General features: G+C 42.4%; 1 protein-coding gene across 9 annotated transcripts in view; it reads right to left on the bottom strand.

The window, feature by feature from the left end:
* The window catches only part of garre1 (granule associated Rac and RHOG effector 1), a 45545-nt gene extending 28869 nt beyond the window's left edge, over positions 1-16676 (bottom strand). The window contains exon 1 of one of the 9 annotated variants that reach the window (XM_069181375.1): positions 16412-16676. The gene's annotated coding sequence lies outside the window, so the exon portion shown is untranslated. The other 8 variants (XM_069181376.1, XM_069181378.1, XM_069181381.1 and 5 more) reach the window with 8 other exon arrangements.
* Positions 16677-24357: the final 7681 nt, after the last annotated feature.

The following is a 24357-nucleotide window of genomic DNA, read 5'->3' as shown; positions in this document are numbered from 1 at the left end:
ACGCAGACCGGTCCCACAATAAGAGCACACTCTGTGGTTTTAGGAGCACCTGCTCGATCAGCAACCTTTCAATAGAAATGTCCAGTCTGACTTCCGTGGTTCCCTCCCCACCACAGACTGTCAGCTCTGCAACCCAAAAAACAGAGCATCAGGGTCCTAAAGAGCATCCTAGTCCTTGCTAGAATCCTTTTTTTTCCCCACCCATTCCAAAAACAGTCATTATAAAGAGAACTTTTCTTTTCGGTTTGTGTTGCTCCATTTCAAAGCGCACTTCCCCCGGGCAGCTCGGGGGAACGTTAGCGTGTCTGTTTTCGGCACAGAAAGGAAAGCCCCCACCACGCGGCAAACTTCCCGGCAAACCAGGATTGCTTACGATCAGAACTGCGGCACTAACTTCCCTCTCCTGCAACTGGAGTCTTGTAGGCGCAGAAGCCCCAGCTCCACAATTCACGCCAGTGCCACCTTCCCATCTCAAAGGGACCGATGCCGACGGGTCACACACTGCTTTGGTCTGAAGCGCGGATCCCCGGTACTGGAGTGGGGGGCCTGCGTGTCTGTGGGTTTCCAGTGCAGCAGTGCTCGCAACTGAATCGGCTCATTGTTGGCTTAAGTGGACCATTTTAACAGTTTCACCCAGCAGTTCACGTGCTGGGTGCTTTAAAAGACCCAGAAAAACTTGCAGACACACCTTTCCTCCCGGACTTAGATTACAGAAATAAGCACCACTGTTCACACCGATGGACAATGAATGGCATTTGTTCCTCTCATGTTACTGGAAAATTCCCCAACTATCTGTACTGGAGTTTAGGTTCCAGGTCAATACTGCTCATGAAGGATATACTGGAGAACTGGTGGCACAACAGAAATATCGCTGGCTAAAAGAGGAAAGTTAAAAAGTACAGTGTCAAACCAAACATCATGAAGGTAATTTTCTAAACTTTGGCCCAGACTCAGTCCCAGTGTTCCACCGGCCTGACAATCACAAATTGCAAACATTACTGCACCTGAAGAAGGCTTTTTGTCTGCCAGAGGTGTCTACCGTGTGGAAACCAACAAGCTCAGTGCTCGCAACCTGTGCCGGCACTCAGGAGACAGCTTTAATTTAATCTGGGGCCTTTGCTCAAAAGCAAAGGGCCATCTTTCTCATGTCAGTCACAACGCCACACAAATACCTCCCAACAGAGACCTGAGAAGAGACTGGGAAGGAATTAAATACACCAAAGCAAGCAATACTGCAGAGCTCACAGCTCTCCTGATTTTATTAATATAGAACATCCAGATAATTATTTTTTTCCACTTTATGGAAAAGATCTTTCAATTTTTTTTCTAGTCTAAATTCTGAATGAAACTGTACTAATGAAAGTCTGCGAGAAACCACTATGATGTTATCTGAAAAGTTCAGAATTCTTTGAAGGCCTAAAGGAAATCAACTGGTTCACCACAAAGACCACAAAGAGATCGCAAACAATGGATTACAGTATGAACAAACGAATATGCTGCTTCTTGCATCTGAGATTAGTAAAAGCTCTCTAGCCTCTGGACACTTTCCTAATAAAAGAATATTTTGTCCCGTTTCACCTCCTAACAGAAGAAGCTGTTTTTCCCCTCCGTTTAAAAACCAAAAAGAAATACGTAGTAACCTTTTCTAAACTGGTGACCTGCCTGGGTCTGTGGAGGTAGAGAGTGTTATGTGCTTGAAGGTAAATTCAGCACATAATATTCTGCCGTATATAGACTATTTTACATACAAAATCTAGCCTTCACTGCTTCCTTACTGAATACTCACTTTGGCCTAACAACAGTGAAAACACTTCAGTACAAACATCTTCTGAGACTGTTTCAGCACTGGATTACAATACCGTTCTATTGAAACATGCAAGAAGCTGTGAAAGTCACAATATGACCATTCAACATCACACAGCTCAAGCCTTTGGGCAAACTGTCGTGCGTTTCTACCTTCTAGTGTGTCATTATGGAAATTCACACCACATCTGCACAATCTCATTTGCATGTGAAGGGAAAAAAAAAGACAGCAATAGGTCATGCTTTTAAAAAAAGCGCAACTAAGACGTTTCTGCGGTAGTTTCAAGAGACAAAGCTGAAGTATGTATTGTAAACACACCAGCTCACACAAGAGATAGTAATCTTCCACATGACATTTGTCAATTATGGGAACTTTTACTTAGACACAAATGCCAACCGGCTAATCCTTCTTTGATGTTTTGAAGTGAAGAAAGGCCGAGTCTAAAGAATGGGCTGAACTCCAGCTTCCATGGTTTACATTAAGATAACTAAAGAGACATCTGCAAACTTGCAAACAAAATTGGTGCCAATATTTCCAGCCACCAGGATCCATTACAGCTGCAGGGAAGACTAAGTATCTTTTATCAACGGTGACGTTCCTGAGCACAACACTGTGTTTACCTTCATATTGCAATGACTTCAAAACCGCACTTCCATTTGCTCGCGCTGTGCAAGTTCTCTCCTGCTGGGGACTTTCTACACCCTAGAGAGAGGAGCCACATCCTGGTTGGCTCCTTTGCACGTGGCCAATGATGCAGCCATGGTTTTCACCTCACACAGGAGGTCTTTAAAGGAAATCATCCAAAGCCTTTTACAATGCACTGAAATTGCATAATGAAATACTACGCTGCTCCGCTGTCTTAGTAACAACTAGGCACTATTCAAAAACCCGTAGGAGCACAAAGGAGCATTTAATGAGAGCCATAATAAAAGGCACTTAGTGGTTTTCAGTTCTTCATGCAATGTGCGTTAAGAGTGGGTTTTTCTTTGCCTAAGGCTGGCTTTCTTAGTACAGCAGAAAACCCTGTTGTACACTGACATGGAGGAGCTAGAAAGCTACAGTAGAGCACACAGGACCAAGCACAGGGGAACAGTGGCCCGGTTTCCACGTCTTACCAATTAAAAGCCGCTGTAGCTGACTCATAAACCAGCTGCCCTTACACTGTCTGCAATGTAGCAAAGCAATTAGGGGTATTAAAAGGAATAAGCAGTAAACAGGAAGCTGAAGTCTATGATGGAGTTTAAGCCCAAAAATTCTGCCAACCAATTCCGCTTTCTGACTCACGCCAAAGCTAGAGATTTTCCCAGATCCACTGTTAAAGCACGATACATAAAAACAAAGTTATATACAGCTCCATCCCATTCCTGTGAAGTAATCTGATCCATGTCTACAAAAGCTTTTTGTTGTGAAAACAGAACTGGAGCCTTCAGAACATCCACAAGATGTTTATACTGCTCCCAACAAACAGCTGGGGGCAAAGGGGCGACAGCGGGTCAGATCAATCACGCAGGGGTTCTCCACCAACTCAATTCACGAGCTGTACACAAGATAACTCGGAGGGAGGCGTACCCAACAAAACCACTGCCTCTTTAACCCTTGTACAAATGAGCTCAAAGTGTCTTCTTGCAACTTTTACAGAAAAATTGCATGCATGCTCCCTACAGCATAGAGAGTGCAACTTCAAGCGCATGTGGTATCATTAAGTCATCTCTGGGCAGGACCTGGTTCAGGTACAGTGGCACCACCTTGGCCCCTCAAGCTATCGGTTCGCTGGGGTTTGGGAATGAACCCCACCCGTCAGCCTGGGTGCCTCGGATGGTTCAGACCCTTCAAAGAAACTTCACTCCCCCCCCTCCCCCACCTCCTTGCCCCCAGTTCCTCGGCCCCTCGAGTAAATTCAACAGCTTGCAATCCTAACAAGCACACGAAGAAGCTTTGCGACTTTTCCTGGCCTAGTGCCACTCTTCCTCAAGAAGGCTCTTCATTTCTGATGTCACCTCACGACCCAGCTCCACGGGACCAGGCGTGGGGAGGGAGACTTTCACACCAGTTCACTGCAGCACGCTGTCTGAAACTGTCAGCTACACAGGAGGAAATACCTTACAAAGCAAATAAAAATGACTGCGTAACACTCCAACCTCTGTCCCAAAGCAAACCCGGATTAAAACAAAACCTGCCTGTCAGCTGCAAATTAGAAACTCAGCACTTCCAGGCAGCTCTTTTTATGCCAGTGGATTTCTGTATCTGTCCAACAGATGCACCGTTGGTTACTGGTTTTATTACTTACTTGCGACTACCGAATATGTTGTACATTATCATCAAATCTTACATTAAAACACCTTCATCAGCTACAACAGCACAGCACAGAGGACTGAAACACTACCCACATTGGAGACGTGGCCCGTGAAGAGTTAACCGGTTACCTCATGCTCAGAGTTTAGGCAGCAGCTCCCTGCGCTGACAGCTGCTTATCTGACTGACACCTTGTGGCGCAGGTCCTGGGACAGACAAAGGGAGAAGGCCTGCATATTTCACAGGAGGAATGTCAAACGAATTCTATTTCAGTGTCTACAGGCACTCAGCTGTTCCACAGTACTGCCTCAGCAGTCCATCTTAAGTTTAATTCCTTATTGATAGAAGAACACCTAAACAAAAAATGTATGCTAAATCTGTTGCAACTAAAAATAAGGAATGCATCTCGCCTTACCATTTAAAATGGGATATGGGTTTTATTTCTTCAAACACCAAGGAACATGACAGCACAACTCTATCAAAAACCTTCTATATTAAATCCCAATACATAGCCTGTTAACTCTATCAAAAACATAAGAGTCACTGTCTTTCTCTTTTCATAAGTTTTGTTCTTCTGAATAAAATGACATTTTTAGTGTCTGTACCGATCATGTTGTAGTCGGCTCTCATGAAGCTAATCAGATCAGGAAATGGAGGGCACATGCACAGACAGGTGTTCAAAACTTTTTTTTAAAAAAGTAGTCTTGACCTGCAGTAGGAAGCAAGGATGCTGAAAAGTCATTCATGAAGCTTTACGATTTCTTTTCATGCAAAATGAATCTCCTGTGTGTTTTTGGCAAACACTTTTTAAAAGCGCCAAGGGAACAACGATGGGTTTTCTTCTATGAACTTGGGCAGAAACTGCAAACGTAACTACATTGCAGGCTTGATTCAAAATGAGTTTTCCCACAGATGAATCTAGGGGAAAATAGTTTCACATCTGCACCTCCTAAAAAATCCATACGGTTTTGCGTGGCTTTGCAAAGAAGTTAATGTACAGACTGTGGCTGTGGGCAGTCTTTTAAAATAAGTCAAAAGGTCAGAAGGCCAAGCTCAGTGGCAGAACAAGTGCTTTGAGCAACTGTGTCAAAGGAACAACTCGGCAGTCTAACCTGCTCTCTGGATACACAAATGAGCAATAAGCAATAAATACTGAACCGAAATTTTGTCAATCAGAAATTTTTCTGAATTCTCTTTGTAACTGTAAATGGACAGAAATTATAGAACATGCCTGTGAGGAATTTAAATTATGCCTGTGTTTATTTAAACTTTATCAGTAACACTGTAAGCTTAATTTTTTGCTGAGGAAAGATGTTTTGTATAAAAAGGCTCCCCCCCTCCTTAATTTGAATAGGGATCTCTGAGGAGTTGTTGAATGTGGTCTGCTGGAGGTATCCAAAGGTGAACTGCCAGTATGTAACACCCTGAGTTTCTCCGCTGCAGATATAATTCTAGAAGGAAGTACTATTCTCTCTTTCTAAACAAAGAATGTCATATCCAGCATGGCAAAGCTAAAGCTGATATACCTATGACTTCTTAAATCAACGTTAGGGAAGACTCAGCCATAGTGATGTATGCCACAAGTGTCCGAATGTACCGCACAAGTCTGCTTGCAGAAACAGTTCTCCCATTCTCCCACTCATGCAAAACAGGGGAAGTGCTTTTATAAGCTTCTCCCAAGTCTCAACACGAGAAACTCTGGAGGGCATTTTAATCACTTGCTGACTGCTCATCCCTTCAACCCAAGAGGTCAGTTTAGCTCAGGTTAACTATCCTCCTATTACCATCAGTGACTTGAAGTTCAAGGATGAGATGTTTAAAACATTTCTGGGAAAAAAGAATGTTATTATTGATGTCAAATGTTAAGCACAGAAAAAGATATCACACAGATTAACTCCAAAACGATAATCTCACCATTACCATTAGTCCCCGAATATATCTTTAGAAAAATAAAGAAGAATCTAAACCCTGTGAAGTTTCATGGTCTTTTTTGGGTGTTAGTAAGTTGTTGTTTTTTTTATTTCTTGAAGATGAGGAAAAAAAGTTAATAGTTCCTAATGAACAGAAGACAATCTGAATTCTGCACCCTACTACTGTACATCACCCTCACTCTGATTAATATGAGTGACTATTTTAAAACCAAGACATTTTTCAGGTAAAAACAGACAAAACACCAAAAAAGGAATGAAATGAACGAAACACAAAAAAATGAGAGATTAACGGTCTGCCGCAAAATAAAACATACACACTAACCTCCCAAAGATACTTGCCAAGCCTTGAATCTTAGACATTAGGCACGTGCGACTCAGAAAATGCCTCTGGAAGCAGCAAAACAGAGCTCCCGAGTCTGGGCGGCCTGTCTCCTGACCCGCGACTTCTGGAGGTAGCGAGAGATGTGCCGTGAAGTCTACAGGCCCAAAGCAAACAGGGCTCACATTGCACAACTCTCCTGCGCTACATTGTAAGAGCTATGTGCTGAGGTCACACTTTTCCCGTCTCCCTGGCTTCTCATTTATTTTTAGCACTGACCAACGTAAGAAATTGACATTTTTTGTTCTGCGGGGAGAGGGCCTGTGGTTGCCGTGAAAACGGAGCCCCACAGGCCTAGCGCAGCACAAGCGACTCGCCATTTTCACTGTGATCTGCCACTCGGGGAGAAAAGAAATTATCAGTGCCATTTCCTGCTCCAGTGAATCTTAGGATCCTTCAGCGCTCAATGTACTTACTCCTTTAAGAGCCGAGAGGGGATGTTTTGGAGGTAAACAGAACAACCTGTTCTGTCATGGACAAATACATAAACATCAGTAAAATTTAAAACAAAATACAGGACAACATTACAACAAAAGGAAGAGCAATAGGTCAAAATGCCCTCTGTGTACAGCATCGCCAAGGAAAACCTAAATTCTCAAATTGTATTATCCAATTGCAAATAAATATTGCCCCTTGTCCCAGTAATACTTGGTATAGCGGATTCAGAGGTGAAGTGAGCTGGCATTTCTGTGGCTTTTCATACCAAAAATACACTGGGAAAACACACACATGCATATATATTTATGGGAATTAGGATTAAAGGGGAACTGCTGTCACAATTTCTGGTTATTAAATCTTGGTTACAAAATAATTAAATTGACACTGTAGAAAATTTTACAAATTTCAAACAGGCACAAAATCAGGAATTTTGCAAAAGTACTGTAAGACAGCATGTGGTTGTAAACCCCCCAGTCTCACCACGGGTGAGAGCAAATGTTGCCCTTCCTGCTCACTAGTCACTAGTAAAGACTAATATAGTGTAATGTACAAGCGAATTAAGTACTGGTTGTGCAGGGGATATTTGACTGCAGAAAGTTTCATATGTGACCTGCACGCAGTTACATGTTCCACTTATCGACAAAACCGTCTGTAAGCCAAGAGCAATATTTCAATCTAGGCTGTAGCCTTCATGCTAAAACTTTGGTTACATTTGGAAAGGCACCTCTTAGACCACAGGTATAGATGCATCTAGGACAGTTGGTACCTGCTTCAGTACTTAAAAAAATCCTTACCTCACCATCCAAAATAGGTAAAATGTGAATATTCTGTACCAGAACCTACTTAACTCAATATTTTAAGCATCCCTATATTGGATACCACCTTCCTTTGACAATTCCAAGAAAATGCGATCACAGATGCATAAAATGTGCTCCTACAGCCACTAAATACGTTGAACCTAGCTCACAAACCTGCCGCACAGACAGATTTTGTTTCCCTACAGCTTTGGGAACTTAAGTTATTAATTCATTTAAAACATGGAATATCTAGATTTTACAACAATTTCATTGCATTGTTTTAAACAACCTACCACTAAATGTATCTTGCAAGCAAATCTCCTTTGTTATTACCCTGAATAACAGTATTATAACACCCTAAATATTATAACACCCTAAAAATCTTCTTTATTCAGTATATTTATATACTAGGCTCACATTATTTTGGTACAAAACTCATGAAATACAGAATACATATGTTTAATGTACTTCTGGAACACGTCATTCAAGCCAGAAGGCCACAGTATATTTACACAATATATGCATACTTAACATGAGAAAACTGCTTTTATAAAACAGTGTAAGTCTTTTTATAAACACCTAAAATACAAATGAAACATCCTCCAAAATAGTACAGTGGAAATGACTGTGGAGACAATTTCTGTTGACTTGCTCCCTCGCATCTCTTGAAAATCCTCCTCAGCCTGAGAGGAGATACGGAAAGACTCAATCTGCTAGCTGACACGACTGGGCCACTGAAGGGCAGGACCTACCTGCAGAAACACCTCACCCGCAACTGAATGAAGTCATAGCAGGGCATGTACCCAGATGAAACCACTGTGAACTGGGCAAAGATCAGTCGTGTATGATGATTTGTGAATTCTTCGCCATGTCATGCAAGGAGCTTGACGCGTTACCGGCTAGAGTACTGCGTTCCCACAGAGCAGGACCGCAACGCTGAAGAATAACTTTGCCCTGAACACGGGCACTGAGCTGGTTTCCCTGGAGACCCTGGAGCAGATCACCGCATTCCTTCGCAGGGGCTAAAAGATTCAAATCTTTCTAGTGTGGGACTGAGCAGACTATGAGAAGACCAAAATCCATATTCCAAATCCTTAAAGACACTGACGGAATCAGCCCCCCTGGACTTTCTTCACAAATCGACAGTGGAGCCCAAACCAGAAAACACAAATACAGTTCTGCATTTTAATTGCCTGCAATCGTTTATTTACAAAAAGAGATGTAGGAGACTGGAACAGGCTGCCCATCTCCATGCAGTTAATGCGGATACTCTTGCTTCTTTCAAGAAGCAGCTGGATGAGATCTTCAGATTAGTTAGCTACTCGTAACTGAAATGAGCCATAAGGGCTGAAAGGCCTCCTCTCGTTTGCCAACTGTCTTATGGCTCACTTCCTCCAACTCAACCGCATCAAGACGCCACACCTTGATCCTGACAAGAGGCCCATTAATCACAGTGCTCTTGTACTCAACCCTTAAAACTGCAGGAAGCCCGGAGCAACAAGCAACTATTAATAAACTACCTCAACTACAAACATGTTTCAGCGCCGAAAGGGGTCAATACAAGAAGCTATTTTAAGGAACCTACAACCTAAGCAGTAACTAATCCCAGATTAAATTCTAATTGCTTCTTTTCAATATATAAAATCATTACTGGCTCAGCTAGTATGTCTAAAAATCACTTGAACTTTAAATTGCTGTGTCAGGCAAATACTAAATAAGCCCAATATAAGCACCTCTATAAAAATCTTAAGACAACTCCATTACAACACAGAGAGCCATACACCTTACTTACAATGTAAACAAAGCTCAATAATACTTTCAGAAATCGTACAGCCTTTAACTGAGGACAGGCTCACAATTTGTGAGAAACAGTCTCCAAATGGTGCCTATATTACCATAGAAGGGCTTTAATTTCAAACATCTCAACAAATTTCTACAGAATTTCTGTCTGCCTACATAAGTCAGACAGATCTCACCAGTGTTTCAAAAGCCACACGCAGATAGGAACTGTAATTCACCTATGTAGGCAATGGGCTCAATTTAAGCAATAATGGAAGCAATGTACATTCTATCAATGAAAAATGCACATGCACACACAGGCCTCTTTTCTGTACCCTCGAGTGGTCAGTGTACAGTGGACATTAACAAAACTCCTTTAATTATTCTGCAAGCACCCCGGCCACAGCCTTTCCCCAATGTGCACTACCCTGCAAGACTCTCTTCAGCTCAGACTCACGCAGTGAATGTTATCACTGGGTTTCTAAAACAGCCCTGGGCATTGTACGTAGAAGATGCCTGCAGTGATTCACACCCAGCATACTGAACAGCACAATGGAAGAAGACATTTGATCAACTCGGCGAAGTTACGAGCTTGTGTAGGATGGCACAGTGGCTGAGTTAGGTCTCCTGGGTACCAGGTTTGATTCTGACCTGGGACACCATGCTGTATACTGAATAGCCACAGGGGCTGAGGCTAGCTGCTTCAGTTTCCTCTCGCCGGCCAAGCTGACCGCCTCCTGTTATTCCTGTGTGCTTGTGCCCCGCGCTGGACTGAAGCCATGATCAGGCTGCGAGGCCACCTCACGCCCTGCCCTCCCAGGGGAGCCTTGCCGCCACCCTGATCAGGAACAGGAAGCGTTCCAAGAGCAGAGAAAGAAACCGCTTAATGGATAAAGAAAGCGCTTACTGTTGCTACTGGGGGTCACTTCTCTAATGGAGTAAATGTGACAGACAGCATAAAGCCAAGCTAGACACTTCACTTCAAAACTACCTCTTGTGTAGCTGTCCTTCTGTGATGAAATACTTTAGAAAATGGCAACTATCAGTTTTGAGTATGACTGCAAACAGTACAGTAACGGCTCTTTCAAAAACCACGGATCCTTACCTGTGAGTTTATTTAATACAAAGATAACATTTAAAGAAAACCAAATATATAATAATAGGTTTACTCTAAATATTATTATTTATATATATCATTTCATGATTCCAATTAAAATAACACAGAAATCACCATGTTCAATGTAATGTAATTCCAAGTTAACAATATACAGTAATATAAAAAAATTAACTTGTGTCAAATGTGTAGGTTTCTTCCAAGAGCCAAAAAAATACACAAAATGCAGCATTTCTTAAATCATGGCTTCTTCTCAAAAAGTAAGGAATGTGGTTTGTAACAAATATTGCTTTTACAGACCCAACAGTAACCACAATCTGAGGTTCAGGTCAGACAGCAGCCCACATAAACATCTGGTCATCGTTAAAATCAAGGTCAGCAATGGAGGAATAATCTTGAGATATCCATTGAGAATTTCATCTATCCTGGATAAAATAACTGCATGAAAGTACTAAACTATTATAAGTCAACACCTTGCACATAATATTATCCCTACATCACAACTTAAAACAGAAGGCCTCAAAATGCATTTTGGTTTTTGGAAGCTAACTGATTAAAGGATCCCATCCAGTCAATCCCTGAAAGAAGAGATGGTACTTGGATAGCTTGTTCCACACTCCCTCAACTCTTAGTGCACAGGAGTTCCTCTTGTTATCCTTTTTAAAAAAACCTCCCCTTAGTTCCCCTCTGGTGTGGCCTCACTGCTGATTCTGGAGAAATCATGAGGGATTTTATCAAAACCTTTGAGGACCTTGAATGCCGAAATCAGGTCCCCCATAGTCTGTTCTATTCAAGACTCAAAATGTTTTGCTCTTTTAGCTCGTCGGTGTAGGAAATCTCATTAGTACTAGATGCACTTCTCTGGCCTGATTCAAGAGCAGTAATATCTCTTTGGAAACCAAAACCAAATATAACGTTCTAAATTAATTCTTACTAATACACAATACAATCTCGACATGAAAATATCTCAACCTAATGTTTTAACTATGCATCTTAACATGCTGTTTGGCTTTCAAGAAGGTGTGGAAAATGATATCCATACAAACATCCAAGCCAGTTTCATAGACGGCCTCCTTGATCTTCATGTCGTCCAGCAGGTTTTCCCAGTCCACTGAAATCTGTTTGCTGCTTCAGCAGGGATTAACTAATCTTCCTACTTTTGGGTCACCTACATGCTTGACGATTTCACCAACGAAACAGGTGGAGCACCCCTGTAATACTCCAAGTACCTCACCCCAATCGCAGCTTGCACTCCTCACCTGGACTCTTGCAAAGTTCAGTATCCAAATGCGTACCCATACCTACTGCCTGCAAATTTAAGAATTAAGTCTCTTATAAGGAACATCATCAAAATGTGCTTTTTTTTGTCCCTTAAAAAGACAACAGCAGACAGAGATGCTCCTGCTATAACAGGACTAAAAGCAATACAATGAACTCCAGGAGTCTTTTCACTTATATTTAAGATCTATGTTGTGTAAAGGTATAATATTTTTCAGAATCTCATTGCATCATCAAAGACTGAGACAACCCAGGGCTTCTTAGAATTACACCTATATAAAACTGAGAGATCAAACATTTGGGGCTGTACTGACACAAATAAAACTCCACCTGAATGAAGCACAGCTGCAAACAGGCAAACCTCAAAAAACCATCAGCTGTCTCCGGCTGCTTCTACACTCTCCTAGTGCGAACGAGCTTAGAAACGAAGCCCTCCCCCAGGAGGTGCAACACACTTCACCCCAGCATACCACCAAGCCTGCAAGCCAACATGAGCCCGTGTGGAGACGCTCATCCAAGTACAAAGCCACCACTTTGCGCAATCAAAGATCAAGACCACTTGAAGTCAAGGGCTTTGTGATGCACAGCACTCGGTGACTTTGCCTGCCTTGGCCCTAGTTCCTAGTGGACTGCTTCAGCTCGGTCATGTTCACATCACTGCCAAGAGCCACAGAACAATACAGGCCCACCGACACTGCAGAAGGGCAGCACAAACAAACACGCATGCCAGACATCTACAAGACGCAAGGTTGCCGAGCAGAGCTCCTGGCGTCTCCATCACGGTCTGGCATTAAACCCCAATGACAGATTACTAAACAACTGCTCGGCCACTTTGGTGGGGACATAAAAAATGTCAGCAATGCTGGTTTTAATTACCAAATGCAGCCAATTGGCAACCATCTGCAAAGGGCACCTGTTCCAGAACAAATACGGGTTACAAATACTGGACTGAAGTATTCGATATGGTGCACACAAGCGCAGTAATAATAGTACACAATATTACTTATGTTATTTTAAAAGTTAATGTCCGATGATGTCGGACAAAAGCGGTAAGCAGTATGTCTTTAACTGTACGCAAACCTTCAACAAATAACGAGCCCAAGATCTGAAAGCTAAGCTTGTCAAGTTTACATAGGATTCCTCTCTAAATACAGCAGCAGTTCAAAGTGAGAAGCTAAAAAAGGTGTTACACACAGGAGTGCAACTGGAGCCAAAAAGATTATAAGCTCTCAGGCCCATAGCCCTCAAGAATATTGCAGTGGAATGCATTTATTACCATAGCAACAGAACTGCTACAGATAAATCAACAGGCGTTACCGAGAGACTACAGCGCTGTGGAAAGGAGGGTGCACAAACAAACCGCAAAAAAAACAGTAAGCTCCAGTAATTTACTCTAATTAGTCGCACTCTGGTGCATTCTGTCATTTAATGCTCCCCCTTTCTGGGTAAAAAAAAACCCCAGGTTTTCCTCAATCTGGTAAATAACTAATGGTTAGATCAAAGAAGACTGGAGTTAATAAACTGGGTGATTCCAGAGCGCTACACGATTGTGCATTTTTTTTCCCCAGCTATTGTACACTGCTGACAGCTTATTAATTTTAGGCACACGTGATAAAAGTCCTGCCTTGTCCAGAGGAGAAAACACAGTTTAAAAAAAAATCAAGATTCAATCGTAGAAAAAAAAAAGTGCCCTGTAAACGGCATCCACCCAAACCCGAGCTGAATTCACACAGATCCAGGCATTCCTATGTCTACGACTAGAGAGACCAACCAACCCCCCCACGGACATTTTACACACTTACAGCAAGCTAGTTAGGAGGGAGAGAGCGCAGTGTACTAGCTCCCCATTCCACACAAGCTAAAATAACTAAATTACCCCCCAAAGTACACACCCCACACTAAGGGAAAACAGGACCCTAGCGATGCGTCTCAAGAGCACAGGGCTGAAATTTGGGGAGAACAGACTGCGCAGGAACGGTAACCTCTAGTTCCCTCGGGAACGCGTTAACTTGGGGTCGTTCTAACAAAAAAGAAATGTCTGTTAACCGTGTAGAAATAACAGGCCACTTTCCTTCAACACATTTAAAAAAAAAAAAACATGCTGCGCCCGCCGGTCCTGCTTCAGAACCTGAAGGAGAAGCAGGCTATCATTAGTGGCCAGCGAGATATTTCCTACATTTCCTAGCTCCTGCGACCCAAACAGGAAATACATTCCACATGATCTCAGCTAAGGAGGGCTGAAACCCTTCTGGCCCACAAGCCAGGGAGCTGCATTCCCACAACTGCGATAACACCCCTCAGGAGCCAAACAGACCCCACAAACCGACCATGCTGAAATGATTCCATGCGTTTTGAATGTATGCATATATCGGCTTCAATCTACTTTTTTTTTTGTTTAAACCAATCTTACCTTTCAGGGATACGGTGCGCAGAGGCGTGTGCTCGGTTACTGTGCAAAAGGCGATGCAACACACGACTGCATCTCTCTTTATACAAGACAGTAAGTAAAAAACAATGGAAAATATGCCAGTTAATGCTGGACAGAGCACGGCCTTAGTTACGTTTACAGCGCCTGGGGCCCCTCTGTGTGATCTCTGTCAGGATTTGCACCAACCAGGAGAGTCTAGCGCCGCTTTGTTGACACTTCATGGGCGAGGCGAAATGGGATCATCGGTCATTCACGGTTTCCCAATCAGCTCATTCATAAAACACGTTCACCTGCTGTCACCGCAGGGGCGAAGCAGCCTCACTCACGGCTGCGGGATCCGGCGATGTTGGGCTTTTTCCCCCTCCTTTCCTAAAGGCGTTCCCGTTCCCTTCCCAGGTGGGAAAAGCAGTGACAGTTCACGGCAGCGCCTAACTTTGTCATCGAGCGCAATCGCATCGGTCCTCTTTTGCATTGCACGTTCATTAAAAAAAAAAACACTCCACGACATCCGAAATACGCAACTTCTGGGAGGAATCAGCATTCAGAAATTAATTTCCACCCCCCCTCTTTTGACACTAGTATATAAACCAAGTACACGTCTCACGTTTCAGGTCACTAGATCAAGGTAAACGAACGTTTAAACGGTGGAAAAAAGGTACATAAGGCACTTTGATGAATGTGATCCGGAAAGTAAAAAAAGGTCTGGGTGCAAAAAAAACCTACCGGGGAAAATACCAAAAAAAAAACATTAAAAAAAAACTTGTTTCAGAAGAGATATCTTTCGTGTTCTTTTTAAACACCCGCAAAAGGCTGAAAGCAATTTTGAAAGCGAAGTACGTCCCTGTAAGTGTGAGGGAATAAACAACGGGTGAAACCCGATAAAATTCAATTCCCAAGGATGCGTGGTCTTACTACAAAAGCTTCACGATTTACAAAAAAATAAATAAAACAGCGATTGACGCACCATACACCTCGTCTGAATGCTTTCTCCAAACCAGCAGCGGTCCAGAATGAACACGACACCGGTGGTTAACCACCCAAAAAGAAACAGCACGAAAGAAACCCTCGTCACGGTTTCAAAAAAAAAAAACCACCCCTGCCGAGCAGACAGATCACACACACAGCTCTCCTTCTGCCGACGGCACGGAGGTCAGCATACGTGTGCGGTCAGCCCTGTGCTACAAACCCCACAACCCCTCTCCCGTGCACATGCATGCAACATAAATAAAAAAAAAATCAGAATAAGATGCATACGAGCCTCACAAGCGAAGCCGCCTGTCCGTGTGCGCTGGGGATGCACGCCTGCTCTACCTGTCGCCTCGCACCGGGCTGGGCATTGCGAGCGGAGCCCCCGCACCGGGGCGCACCACTGCCGAGGCCGATCAGTATTTCGCAGGAAAGGTGCACCGCCATCCCCGCAAGCGCAGTGTGCCAGTTTCGCCGAAACTCACGCAGCCAGCACTAGGGGACACTTTGTGGCAAGCGGTTATTAATACGGCCTTTTTCACGCCCTCGAAACCAGCCAGGGGGCTTGTCGCAGCCTCTCCTGCACCGGAGCGGCGCAACAGTTCGGCATCCCGGCTGGCAGCGTCCACGCCGCCGCGGAAAAAAAAAACTAAACATTTTTTTTATAACGAAACGCAACTCCTTCGGCCAGCATGCACGTACAGGATAAACTCCTAGGGGGGGGTTTATGGAAAAAAAAACGGAGTTTGTGTCCGTCTTGGCGAAGAGTTATCTCGAAACGCCACGGGCACGACCCCGCTGCCCGGCGAGTCCTACCTTTCTGCAGAGCCTGCAGCGACGGCAGGGAAAAGCCGACCGCAAACGCCCACCGCGGAGCAGCCCCTCGGGCCCTTTAATTTCTTGTCGCCGGGCCAAAACATGGGCAGGAGGCGAAGTCAAACCTTTGCCTGGCTGTAGTAAAGCTGTTTGCTGCATACCGAGGGTACTGCACCACTAGAAGCAGGCTAGCCAGTGATTCCCCCCCGGCAAATCTGCGACATTAAACGCCGGGCACGCACGGAGCCACCCCGGAGCCTCACCAAATGTCCATCAGCCCCGTCACCGACCCGCCGCCTGCCGCCCGTTTTTCTTGTTCGTGCCGCCGAGCTACGCGTTTCAACGCCCTCGCCGACGCTTTTAAAAATAGGCACAGAAACATCCCTTACCAGCGACGTCTCCCGCCCTCCTGACAGTAAATCCCTGTCTGTGTACACCGGAACTGACGTCTCCCGACAGCGAGCAGGTCAAGTCAAGTGGCCTAAAAAGGGAGTTTCCCCGCAAGTTACTGAACTTCGTGCGCCGTTTTGCAAGTGATGTGCACACACGGTCGTGCAAATACAGCCGCCCCCCCCCCCTCTTTCGATGCCGATGTCTCTGTTTCGGCATCGAGCCGGGCTGTACTGGCTCAAGAGCAGAACTGCATCTGCTACCACCCCCTGAAAGCCATAAGCCGTGCGCATTTGTATCAATGCTCCAACCAGTTCGCCCTCACTGAGGGGGGGGGGCAGGGTATTTGGGAAGGGGTAGCCCCACTAGGTGGGAGTCTTAACTCCTTTTTATTCAAGGTGTAGTCACACCGCTGAGAACTACCCCCCAAGTGCGTCCTGTTACTCGGAAAACAGTGTTGGATTTCTTGTACTTCCCAGACTTGAAATCCAGGAAGTGGGATTTCTTCACACTGTGGTAAGGAATAGTATGAGGAGCTGGGCTGGGCTGAGTTCCCTTGCATAGCAGATAGAGGGGAGTCTGCATTCGCAGCGCACTGTGCTTTTTTCGGTTTATGTGCCGATTCTGAAACTAATGGAAAAGAGTCGGTTATGTTAGTAACATGTTTTTTTAAAAAAAAAACAGAAAAGCTATCAACCTGAAAGCTTGAAAAAAAAATGTTTTGAAGCATCCCCTTAAATGAAATGAACAGCTGCTTTTTCATCACAGGTAATGCCATCTTTATTCAAATGTCAGGTTATTAAACTGGGCAATCCTCTATTTCCAAAAATCTTTTGTTTCCGTGTGCGTGGGGAGAGTTAAAGAACACTTTGTAATTTCAGAACTTAAAAAGCCTATTGTGTTCCTCCTTGACATAGACGTTTTCGGAGTTCAGGTGGATTCAAAGCACTTTTTTGAGGATTTCGTAACTCGGAAAGATTTTTTTCAAAGGGTTTTACATTTTTCTCATTGAAGAATAACTTTGCAAACGCCTTTGCATATGTTATAATTTTGCATCTATTCATTTGTTTGAAACATTATTTTCTATTATGCGCTACGTTCACATAAGATTAAAGCAATTCTGAAACATTTCTGTCATAACCTTTCAGTCTTTTCAACGCCATTTAACTGCTTAATCTGATTTCCCGATTTCCAATGCAGTTACAGAATAATATTTTTGTTTGATCCATAAGAGAAACAACACACAAGGAATATTTAAAAGATTATTTTTTTCTGATTTCCAGTGATAATGAGGTTTTGTAAGTAGCAGAGTACTGGTAGTAGTTTTCATTAGAAAAGTAAGATTGACAAGTAGACAAAAACATTTTATTTCATCAATACATATACATAACTTACAGACACAATTTATTATTCCATAAAAAATAAAAAGGAACCAAAAAGTGTATGTTATTTTCCCTTTTCTTCTTTTCATCCAGATAAAGTTTCAAGGGACAGTAGAGGCTACCTCTCCTAACCTGTGCTTCGAATGAGAGGATACTGTTGTCTCCTTTTAGTGTCTGGCAATTTGGGTTATGTGCAATTAACCTATTTGCAAACTTCCTGCTTATTTAAATTTCACCAGTTTTCACTGTTTCTATGATTTGCTTAACAGGATCTAATTGAAATACGCAATGCTCTTAACTTATTAAGACAAGCTGTTGGTGTGTATCTAGCACCTAACTATAATAATAATAATAATAATAATAATAATAATAATAATAATAATAATAATAATTGCTTACACTTATATAGCGCTTTTCTGGACACTCCACTCAAAGCGCTTTACAGGTAATGGGGATCCCCTCCATCACCACCAGTGTGCAGCCCCACCTGGATGATGCGACAGCAGCCATAGTGCGCCAGAACGCTCCCCACACATCAGCTCAGCTATAACTATCCCAGATAGAACAAAATAAAGGGCCTTTTTGTTGTGTCCCATTAATTTTTTTAATGATTAATTGAGCGAGTGAATAAACTCAGCGAACACACTTACACTAGGTGTAGTCTAATAATAGACTCTGAGCCTTAATTCTGAAATGAAACTGTTAACAGCCATTTCAAGGAACTATACTTCAATTTTCACAATGTATTTAGAAATACAATAATAAGCATGCAAAACACATATAAACATAACCCAGTTCCTTATATAAAAACCATGTGAAAAGTGAGAATTTATTGAGAAAAAGCCCCGTCCCCCAATAACTATACCACAAAGATTTATGTACATATACATATACAGTACATATACTTTTTAAATTTTTTAAAACTTTTTGTTTGGGAACTGACTTGAAACACAAGGGCAATTTATTTTCTATTCAGTGGCAAGTGTCGTGAGCCCAATGATTACAGGAGAAACCAGTAAGCGAAACAAAGTTTCAGAAAGTGATGTTGTTGGGTGTGTCGCTTAGTTATGTGCTGTGCTGTAAAGCTAAGCTACCTTGACCATGGATGGCTTTTGAAAGAGACAGGGTCAACAGCAGTGCTATGTACATGTACATTTCTAGGTAGATCCTTGGATCTTGTTTGTGGGAGCGTGCATTCTTCTGAGTACGCAATTTCACTGTTTTGTAGATGGCAGAACTTGCCATAAGTTAAATTTGCAATTGTTCATTTAGCTTGGTTACAGAATTAGACAACACAGAGAATGAAAGGCTGTTAAGGCTATTATGGAGGAATGTAAAACAGAGTTGAAGATGGGGGAGGGGGAATTATTTTCCCCAGAACAGTCAAGATATTTTCTAGAGTGGTTGCTGAATTATAAGCTTTTACTTTTGAAATTGGACGTTAGAAATGTTGCCATGCTGTGAATGGCACTTTAAAGTAAAAAAAAATGTCAAAAGAAAAAGAAACAGTAGGAACACAGCCCCTCTCTGTTGCTTTGACATTTAGCTTGTATCCACACGAACAATCATCTGGAAGTACACTCTATTTACACAGGAAGAAGAAATGTTGCTATGACAACCAGGGCAAGAGGCCTTAAACCTGCTAGACATGAAATAAGACCATTGTTTTTGTAAAAGAGAAAATTCCATCACTCTCCCCTCCAACTAGCAGACAGTTTCTGTCTTCATATTGGGCAAGGTGTTGTGTTTTGGAAGCCAGACCAGTGAAAAGAGTAAAAGTGCTTCTTTCTGTGTTTCTTTTGGCATTTCTGTTGTTTATATATGTTTGCTCATTACACAAATGTACAGCAATAATACTGATATGTTAAAAAGAACAGTAATATGTTTTTTTCATACTGGTTATACCATTAGTTCTCTCAAATCTCATTAGCATGTTAGATCAGTGGTAGGCGGGCTACTGTGTGGTGAGGAGGACACAGAAATAGCCCCCAAATTGCAGGCTATGAGGCAGTTTTTAGTTATTTACCACTTAAAATCTGGGTAAATGCACTCTTTCCAAAAACCAACTTCTCAGGGTAAGACCACCAGAGATCATCAGTATCTCTACCATTTGCTTTCACAAGGCATTTTAGCTCGTCTGAATTGTTTCTGGGTTAATTAATTTTTAACTATTTGATTTGTAGGGAAAAGGAGCATAGAATTTATGAGCACACAAATATAGTTCACTACTGTACTTTTTCTCTACTTTTCACTTTTAATGATTGTGCATGCCTTGACCTTATTGAGGGGAGTCCTAGACACTATTTTCTTGTACAGGATTTGTCTGAAACTTTTATCAGAATAACCTCCAGCAATGCACTACTTCTGTGGCTTTTTCAGGACATTTATGCAGTGAGTAGTAGTGATACACACCGCAGGTGTGTAAGAGCCAAAACCTACAGGTTTTATATGTCACTTTACTGATACCAAAAGCCAATGGTTTGCAGATGGAGGCAATTTTGTTCAGTTATTTATGTAGTGAACGTGTTGGGTGGAGAAAAATCCAGAAGACACTGTGGCTCAAAAAACAGACGCAAATTCACATGTCTACAGTTTACCAACAGGTACTTCCCACAGTGCTGGCTAACACAATGGTTAACAATTGAAAAAATGGTTGTTTACCTTATGGTTCAAAGTGCATGCCTACTCTATAAATTACAGGGACATGTTTTTTCCTGCACTGAAATAATGTGGATGGCAACCTTGTCAAACAAAACAGATCTGACTGAGTACTGGCCTTTCCTGTCCATCTTTGACTTGGACCAGATTCTGTTTTACAACGCAAGGCAGGACTGTCGGGCCCTTACCTCATTGACAAGGAAACTTCAGAACAACTCGGCTTACATCAGGCCAGTGCAGCAGAGGTGATGAACAACGGATATTTCATAACATGGAACAGCTTTTCTGTGCTTGAAGTGAAGATATAGCTTTTAAATGGCGTTTTTGGAGATGGATACCTATGGGACTATTTTGTCATTTTGTATACACATAAAGTGGGATTAGCATTGGTTCACATTCAGATTTGTAGGGAAATATACTGTAGTTATATTTGTCATTTTATATATAATAAAGGCATTGAAAAGAAAAAACATATTTTTTATTGTGTGATTTTATGTTGGCGTTTCCTAGTTTTATATCCTCCTCTTCATTTTGTCTTCCTATGCCCGTTGTACACTTGTTTATAAGATGTGCGTGTGTATTTTATGAACAGGGATGGGGCTTTCTTATTTCCCACACAAAGTCGGAACCAATTGTAGTTGTTGATGGTACATGAGCTTCAGACTGTGGGTCTTGTTGGACTGTAAGGTTGTCGTTCAGATCAGTCTCCTTAATTGAACGAATTACCTGCCTAATGAGATGTATTTTGCCCCTGGGTCCTTACGGAGCCGCGTAGTGAAAGACGCTCTCCAGAGACGTGCGAGGGACCTGCCGTGGTGAAGGGACCTGGAGAATGGTGCGACATGCTCAGTTAGCCACGCAAATGGTACACTGCAGCAATGAGAGATGAAAACCCAAAACTAAATGGCCAAGCAGTCCTCGTAGACTGGAGTCTGACCTCCACTATTGCTCTCTCAGCTGCTACAGTGTGGGAGTCAAGGCTGTGGCTCAGGATCCCCCACTAAGTTCTGGCTTTGGTTGCTTCTCAGTTATGAGTTAATCTGTGCTCCACCTGTTGGTGTGGGTTTTTCTGGGTGCTCTGGTTTATTTCCGTGCAGTTTAGTTTGATCGGGGTTGATCTATTCTCTATAGTCCCATTCACCTTTCTTCCCAGCGTGACCTGCACTGGTCATGTGATTGAAAGAGAACCCAATGGGTCTCTTTCATGCCTAACCATTCTGATGCGCTGAGTGGTTCTGAGTGTTCAACAATCCAGATTCAGAAAAAAACATAAATTCGTCTTTCACAAAGCTTGCAGCTTTACAGACTACAGGTTACAGTGATGTTACAGACTACAATTATCACAAATCCTGAACTACCTCGTATCGTGTCAGGAAAACAAGCCCACAGGTATAGTTAACCTTGGTCTGTGGAACCAGTTGTTGGTGTTTAAGCAGGCCATTCCATTAGAGTTCAGCTTGAAGATGAGTGATACAGTCTGGGAGAAACTGCCTAGTTATAACACGACAAGAAGTATTTCCAAGGCAGAAGTAAATGTTTTGAGAGCAGTAAACCTATAATGACAGAACAGTGTGTCTAAAGAAATCAAAGTACCAGTCTGTTTTGCTAGCTTGGTTTTGTTAAAGTCCTTGGCTGAAAAAAGCAACAGTTTTCCACAGCTGTAATTACATAGATTTTTTTCATTTTGTTTGCATGTCTATTTTGCTGCGAATTTCTACCCACATGGTGCTGAAAATAAAATTGTTACTTTTAAGCATCTGCATTTTGTTTGTCATTGTTCATTTGTGGTTTAGTATTCTTTTAAATATGAATTACATGAGAGCATGCAAAAGAATGTCATATAATTTAATATAATGTGATAATATGTCATACTTACAACTTGGAGAAATGAGAAAGCACAGACACAGAGTACGACACCAGACAGAAAATGTTTTCGTAACCCCAACCTCATATTAGTGTGGTTGCCTGAAGTGTAGGATATTTTTGTATTTCTCACAGAGATCACATGAGCGACTGCCAAATCAGGCATGGATTTGCAATGAAGAGTCTTGTGCAGAAGAGAGCAAGTGTTAAGAGCCGACAGAGCAGACTGAGTTTAACATGGGTGCCCAGCTCCAGGTCTGGAAAGCAGGACAGGTACCTGTACCTGACTAGGTAGGCTGTCGGAGCACTTAACCACCCACACTGGATACCGCACGGCAGAACTGTACAGCACATTTCACTTGAGCAGTGGTAACTTAGCTCCCTCTAGCGTCCTTCTGTGATATTACACACTGTTAAAAACGCCACTGCACCTTCTTAATCACAGTAACTCCTTACATTTGCGAACATTTTGAATCCCAGAAGATCCCAGAGCGCTTTACCTAGTGTAGGGACCACGGTAGTGTACGGACCTGGGTCAAGCTCTCACGCACAAGAAATTACTTGTCCAGTTGGATTAAGGAGGATTAAAGAGAGCGATGAACAATAGTTCTAGACCTCTTACTCTTACCTTTGCTCAGGGTGTCTCTAAGAGGCTGTGTTGATGATATTAACCGGGGTTACAGGATCAGGGGTTCACATCTTCAGTCTTCCGCTTTCCACTTCACAACCTTTCTGAAGTGAATAGGTATTCCTTCAGAATACTTATTCGGTGAACTGTGTGCTTCAAATACTGGAGCTGTATCCCCAAAACTATTTATGAACAACTTTACAGGTATGTGTTTTTACGATTCTCTCAATGTGATGTATTTAAACGCAGCAGACCCTGCTTAATAAAGACAACGCTCACCAAGCGTATAATCGGTGGACATGATTTCTTTCCTGAAGAAAGAAGAAAACAAACTATGAACAAACTCCAGAGGTCGTGTGAGAGCTAGCCAGGACGAATGTGGGTATGACCGCATGAGGGGAAAGACAGTATTTAATTTTTGGACTGAGTATTAAGAATCTGTTCTGCGAGTACTATGATGATGACATGTCAAATCTAATAACGTCAGATATAGCAGCTTTACAGTGACATTAGTACCGAGCATGGCTACGATTGAGTATTGTGAATACTAAAGGTCTTGCGTTGTACAGGCTCGGCAAGAACCACCGGAGAACACTGTTCTTTGAACTGTGCACCCTGTGGAAGGGTCACGGACGTTTTCCGACAAAAAAAGTAAATGCTTTTTATTTATACAGTAATGTAAACGTAAAAGCAAGTGAAAGGCAGATTCAAAATAAACAGCGAATGGCAATAAGTCGCATTTATACATTTATTGTTATTGTCAAATATATTGAAAATATTCGAAATAATATGGAAAAACGAATGTGGTGCTACATGTAGCGCTGGGCGGAAATGAGCATGTCGGCTTCAGTCGCACGGTTTAGGTGAATTCTTTCATTCAGGAATATAATGCAAGTAAATAAGAAACAGTATCCAAAAACAAGACTAAAAAAGACACAACACTATGTCTGCAGAGTTCATTACAAATCTAAACACAACAAATTGAGATTTTTACATACATTTGTGCTTTTGGCCTTATTTTTCATGTTTTTGATGGAGGTTTTGAAGTAGTACTGCCTTGCCTATCCTATAACCTTTAAAAAAGAGGTAGCAGAATTTTGTGGATACTATATCTACCCGTCATTAATAACAGATTCATTGTAAATACGTTTCCCTTTTCCATATTACATCTTGCAAAGTATAACATTATATTAAACTCCTTAAGTTAAACATCACGTAATGCAACAAAAGGCGAAAAAGTATACTCTGTATAATCCCAAGACTTAAAACTGTGGCTAACACCAGCACACACCAAGTGATGTGAACTGGGAAAGCTGAGGCAGCTGCTGGAAGAGGTGTTAGTGGGGCCAGTAGGCGGCGCTCACCAGTATACACTACTATACTGTAAAAGGGTGAGATGTAAAACTGAGGTCCG

Source organism: Lepisosteus oculatus, chromosome 20 (assembly GCF_040954835.1).
Source record: "Lepisosteus oculatus isolate fLepOcu1 chromosome 20, fLepOcu1.hap2, whole genome shotgun sequence".
NCBI lineage: Eukaryota > Metazoa > Chordata > Actinopteri > Semionotiformes > Lepisosteidae > Lepisosteus > Lepisosteus oculatus.
The sequence above is the reverse complement of the archived record's forward strand: the minus strand, read 5'-3'. Positions and strand labels throughout refer to the sequence as shown.